Raw genomic sequence first — 6,006 nt, forward strand, 5'->3', positions numbered from 1 at the left:
GCTCAACGCCAGGTCAGCCTCAGCTTTAGACTGCTAGTTGTTTTCCTTCCTCTTCCTCTCAACACATTGTGTCTGTTCATCTTTGCCTTTATGTCGTTGGTGTCACAGTGAATCTCTGATCGTCTTAGCCTACAAGGGTATCTCCTGTGTCTTTACGTGTGTCTGTCTGTCCACATAGCTCAGCTCTGCTGCTCATTCATCTCTTGAGAATAAGAGTCTCATTGGGATGGTTCTCCCAGGGGGGCAGGTGAGGTAGCTGAGGTCATTCTAAGCAGCAGGAGAAAGCATCAACCCACCAAACTGTGGCCTCAATTGAGAAACTACATGTTGCCCCAGATTTTACAAACCGGTACTGTTATACAGTGATGTTTCTTGATTGAAATGAAGTAGATATACTATACATCCAATCTAGCTACTGACAGACATAATGACAGACAGGACAGAGCCTGACTGAGCTAGTCACCTGCTGGGAGTCTCCCTCTGTGTATGGCAGCTTGGTGGACATGTGGAACATGATCTCCTTGTTGTGAAAGTTAGTGTAGACAGACTCTGTTCCTGTCGGGCCGTGGGTGACGTATCACTCAGAATATTATATTGCTCTAAATCGAGAGAATCAGAGCAGATCTACCATAATAAATGAGGCTTTAGACGTCTGAAGTGTCATCATTCAGGGAGTCATGTCAAAGTCAATTGTAATCGATTAGAGACATGATCAGTCTTTCATCTGCCATGTCAATACCATTCTAAGGCCACACTTACCCTTTAAAGTCATGGAGCTCAATCTTGTCCCCCAGAAACTCCAAGAACTCCACAAAAGCAGGACTCTCGTCGCTGTTCCCAAATAGCCCCTTCCTCGGTGGTCTGCAGGGAGAAATACAAAGCCGTGGAGAGGAAGTATTACATCTGATCTCAACAGGAAATCAACCAGGCCTCCTCTGAGTTCCACAGGAGGAAGCACAGCAAATCCTCTTAGTTTGGGAAGGAGGGAGAAGCTCACACACCTAAACTCTCCTGAGAATGGCTAAGCTGGCATCTTATGATGACCAGGAAGTAGCACAGTCATAATAATACTCCAAATATGGGAAGCAACCAACTGTTATAAATGTATATGACTTTATATGATTTTACCACCACAGGCTATATACCACTCACCAAATATAGGACAAAACACACATCACGACAAGAGGGACACCACAACAGTACATAAAGAGAGTCCTAAGACAACAACATAGCATGGCAGCAACACATGACAACACAGCATGGTAGCAATACCACATGACAACAACATGGTAGCAACACACAACATGGTACAACCATTATTGGGCACTGACAACTGCACAAAGGCCTTCTTAGGGCTAGGCCCCTTTTTTCTCCACTTTCTGCCTGAATGACGTGCCCAAAGTAAACTGCCTGTAGCTCAGGCCCTGAAGCCAGGATATACATATAATTGGTACGATTGGAAAGAAAACACTTTGACGTTTATAGAAATGTTAAAATAATGTAGGAGAATATAACACAATAGATATGGTAGGAGAAAATCCAAAGAAAAACCAACCGGAAATGTTTTTTTTTTGTTGAGAGACCATCCTCTTAGAAATGCAAGAAAAAGGTCATATTGAGAATTGGATGCAATTCCCATGGCTTCCACAGGGTGTCAGCAGTCTATGTTCAAGGTTTCAGGCTTGTAACTTCAAAAACGAATAAGAAATAACAGTTTTAGTAGAGGGACACAGTCTTGGAAATGTGTGTTTGCGCTTGCCATGAAGACATTACGCACCTGCTAAAATCGGTTTCCTATTGAACATACTTCTTTCTGAAAGAAATATTAAAGTTTTATTACATTTTAGGGTATCTGAGGAGTAAATAGAAATGTATTTTGACTTGTTGAAACAAAGTTTAGGGGTAGATTTTCAAATTCCTTTCTCTGCAAGTTGAACGAGTGGATTACTCAAATTGATGGCGCCAACTAAACTGAATTTTTTTGATAAAACGACACTACATGTTATAGCTGGGACCCTTTGGATGACAAATCAGAGGAAGATTTTCAAAAAGTAAGTGAATATTTAATCGTTATATGTGAATGTATGAAACCTGTGCAGGTGGAAAAATATTTTGATGTGGGGCACTGCCCTCAAACAATCGCATGGCATGTTTTCGCTGTAATAGCTACTGTAAATCGGACAGTGCAGTTAGATTAACAAGAATTTAAGCTTTCAGCCGATATAAGACACTTATATGTACCTAAATGTTTAAAATCCATAATTGTTATGATTATTTATTTGAATTGTGTGCCCTCCAGTTTCACCGGAAGTTGTCCCACTAGTGTGACACCGATCCTTAAGAAGAGACAACAATACATCACACGAAGCAGCCACAACTGTCAGTCAGAGTGTCAATGATTCTTTGAATGAAGAGGTGGAGATAAAACTGTCCAGTTTGAGTGTTTTTTGCAGCTTGTTGCAGTCGCTAGCTGCATTGAACTGAAAAGAGGAGTGACCCAGGGATGTGTGTGCTTTGGAGACCTTTAACTGAATGTGACTGGCAGTACGAACATTGTATGTGGAGGATGAGGGCTGCAGTAGGTATCTCAGGTAGGGGGGAGTGAGGCCTAAGAGGGTTTTATAAATAAGCATCAACCAGTGGGTCTTGCGATGGGTATACAGAGATTACCAGTTTACAGAGGAGTATAGAATGCAGTGATGTGTCCTATGAGGTGCATTGGTGGCAAATCTGATAGCCGAATGGTAAAGAACATCTAGCCACTCAAGAGCACCCTTACCTGCCGATCTATAAATTACGTCTCCGTAATCTAGCATGGGTCGGCTGGTCATCTGAATCAGAGTTTGGTAGCTGGGGTGAAATAGGAACAATTACGATAGAGGAAACCAATTCTAGATTTAACCTTAGCCTGCAGCTTTGATATGTTCTGAGAGAAGGACAGTGTACCATTTAGCCTTACTCCCAAGTACTTGTATGAGGTCACTACCTCAAGTTATAAACCCTCAGAGGTAGTAATCACATCGGTGGCAAGAGGGGCATTCTTCTTACCAAACCACATGCCATTTGTTTGGAGGTGTTCAGAACAAGGTTATAAGGGCAGAGAAAGCTTGTTGGACACTATGAAAGCTTTGTTGTAGAGCGTTTAGCACAAAATCTGGGGAGGGGCCAGCTGAGTAGAAGACTGTATCATCAGCATATAAATGGATGAGAGGGCTTCCTATTGCCTGAGCTATGTTGTTGATATAAATGGAGAAGAGCTTGGGGCCTAGGATCGAGCCTTGGGGTACTCCCTTGGTGACAGGCAGTGGCTGAGACAGCAGGTGTTCTGACTTTATACACTGCACTCTTTGAGAGAGGTAGTTAGCAAACCAGGTCAAAGGCCCCTCAGAGACACTAATACTCCTCAACCGGCTCACAAGAGTGGAATGGTCTACCTTATCAAAAACTTTGGCCTAGTCAGTGAAAATAGCAGCACAACATTGCTTAGAATCAAGGGCAATGGTGACATCATTTAGGACCTTTAAGGTTGCAGTGACACATCGATATCCTGAGCCGAAATCAGATTGCATACCAGAGAGAATATTATAGACATCAAGAAAGCTGAATATTGACAACACTTCTGATAAACAGGGCAAAATAGAAATTGGCCTATAACAGTTAAGATCAGCTGTCACGTCCTGGCCAGTGTAAGGATTAATTGTTATTGTAGTTTGGTCAGGACGTGGCAGAGGGTATTTGGTTTATGTGGTTTGGGGTGGTGGTTTTTCTAAAAAGGGCATTTGATTGATGTATTCTGGGGTTTTTAGGCACTGTTCCTTGTTTATGTAATTCTATGTTTAGTCTAGGTAATCTGTTTCTATGTTGAGTTAATTGGGGTGGACTTCCAATTGAAGGCAGCTGTGTGTTGTTGTCTTTGATTGGAAGTCCTATATTAGTTGGGTGTGTTTGTCTGTGTAATTGTGGGAGATTGTTTCTTGTTTTGCTGAGTGTGCCTTTCAAGACTGTTTCGTTGTTCGTAAGTTCGTTTCGTTTTGTTGTTTTGGTGTGTTCATTCTGAGTTAATAAATGTCAAGATGAGCGCACACATACCTGCTGCGTTTTGGTCCTCCATTACCAACGACAACCGTGACATCAGCTTGATCCTTTAAATAAAGGATGCACCATGGCTGCCTTCCAAGCAATGGGAACCTCCCCAGAGAGGAGAGACAGGTTAAAAAGGTCAGAGATAGGCTTGGCAATGATAGGGGCTGCAACCTTAAAGAAGAAAGGATCTAAACCATCTGACCCAGATGTTTTTTGGGGGTCAATTTAAGGAGCTCCTTTAGCACCTCAGACTCAGTGACTGCCTGCAGGGAGAAACTTTGTAGCGGCCAAGGGGAAAAGAGGCAGGAGCATCGGGGCTAGTCGCATTAGAAGGGGTTGGAGATGAGGAAATGTTGGACGGGCAATAAGGCATGGCTCACTTAATGAAGTGGTGATTAAAGAGCTCTGCCATGTGCAACCACATCAGTAACAACCACATCATCTGCATTAAGTGACATGGGCAGCTGTGAAGAGGATGTTTTATTCTCCAGGTCTTAAACCATTTTCCAGAACATCTTGGGGTTAGACCCACAGAGAGAGAAATGCTCCTTAAAGTAACTAACTTTGGCCTTCTGGATAGACTGAGTGCACTTATTTCTCATTTGCCTGAACGAGAGCCAGTCAGCCTGAGTATGCATGTGCCGAGCCTTTCGCCAAATGGAATTCTTGAGGTGGAGTAACTCTGCCAGATCACGGTCCTTAACTCATTGCGGATGTTGCCTGTAATCCATGGTTTCTGGTTAGAATATGTACGTATGGTCCAGATGAAGGAACAATTAATGGTGCCATGAAGGTCCAGAATCGTAGGCTTTATACAGAGGCCTGTACCTAATGTCTAGCGACCGCATAGCTTTTAGGGCAGAGATTGATTTGTAGGACATACTGTTGAAGTCTGTATGTCCTAGAAGATTACATACACTTAGGTTGGAGTCATTAAAAATCGTTTTTCAACCACTCCACAAATTTCTTGTCAACAAACAATAGTTTTGGCAAGTCAGTTAGGACATCCACTTTGTGCATCACACAAATAATTTTTCCAACAATTGTTTACAGACAGAATATTTCACTCATAATTCACTGTATCACAATTCCAGTGGGTCAGATGATTATATACACTGAGTTGACTGTGCCTTTAAACAGCTTGGAAAATTCCAGAAAATGATGTCATGGCTTTAGAAGCTTCTGATAGGCTAATTGACATAATTTGAGTCAATTGGAGGTGTACTTGTGAATGTATTTCAAGGCCTACCTTCAAACTCAGTGCCTCCTTGTTTGACATCATGGGAAAATCAAAAGAAATCAACCAAGACCTCAGAATTTTTTTTGTAGACATCCACCAGTCTGGTTCATCCTTGGGAGCAATTTCCAAACACCTGAAGGTACCACATTCATCTGTACAAACAATAGTACGCAAGTATAAACACCATGGGACCACGCAGCCGTCATACCGCTCAGGAAGGAGATGCGTTCTGTCCTCTAGAGATGAACGTACTTTGGTGCGAAAAGTGCAAATCAATCCCAGAACAACAGCAAAGGACCTTGTGAAGATGCTGGAGGAACCAGGTACAAAAGACTACGGTTTGCAACTGCACATGGGGACAAAGATCATACTTTTTGGAGAAATGTCCTCTGGTCTGATGAAACAAAAATGGAACTGTTTGGCCATAATGACCATGTTTATGTTTGGAGGAAAAAGGGGGAGGCTTGCAAGCCAAAGAACACCATCCACACCGTGAAGCACGGGAGTGGCAGCATCATGTTGCACTTCACAAAATAGATGCCATCAGGAGGCAGGAAAATTATGTGGATATATTGAAGCAACATCTCAAGACATCAGTCAGGAAGTTAAAGCTTGGTCGCAGATGGGTCTTCAAAATGGACAATGACTCCAAGCATACTTCCAAAGTTGAGGCAAAATGGCTT

Source organism: Salmo salar, chromosome ssa12 (assembly GCF_905237065.1).
Source record: "Salmo salar chromosome ssa12, Ssal_v3.1, whole genome shotgun sequence".
Lineage (NCBI taxonomy): Eukaryota > Metazoa > Chordata > Actinopteri > Salmoniformes > Salmonidae > Salmo > Salmo salar.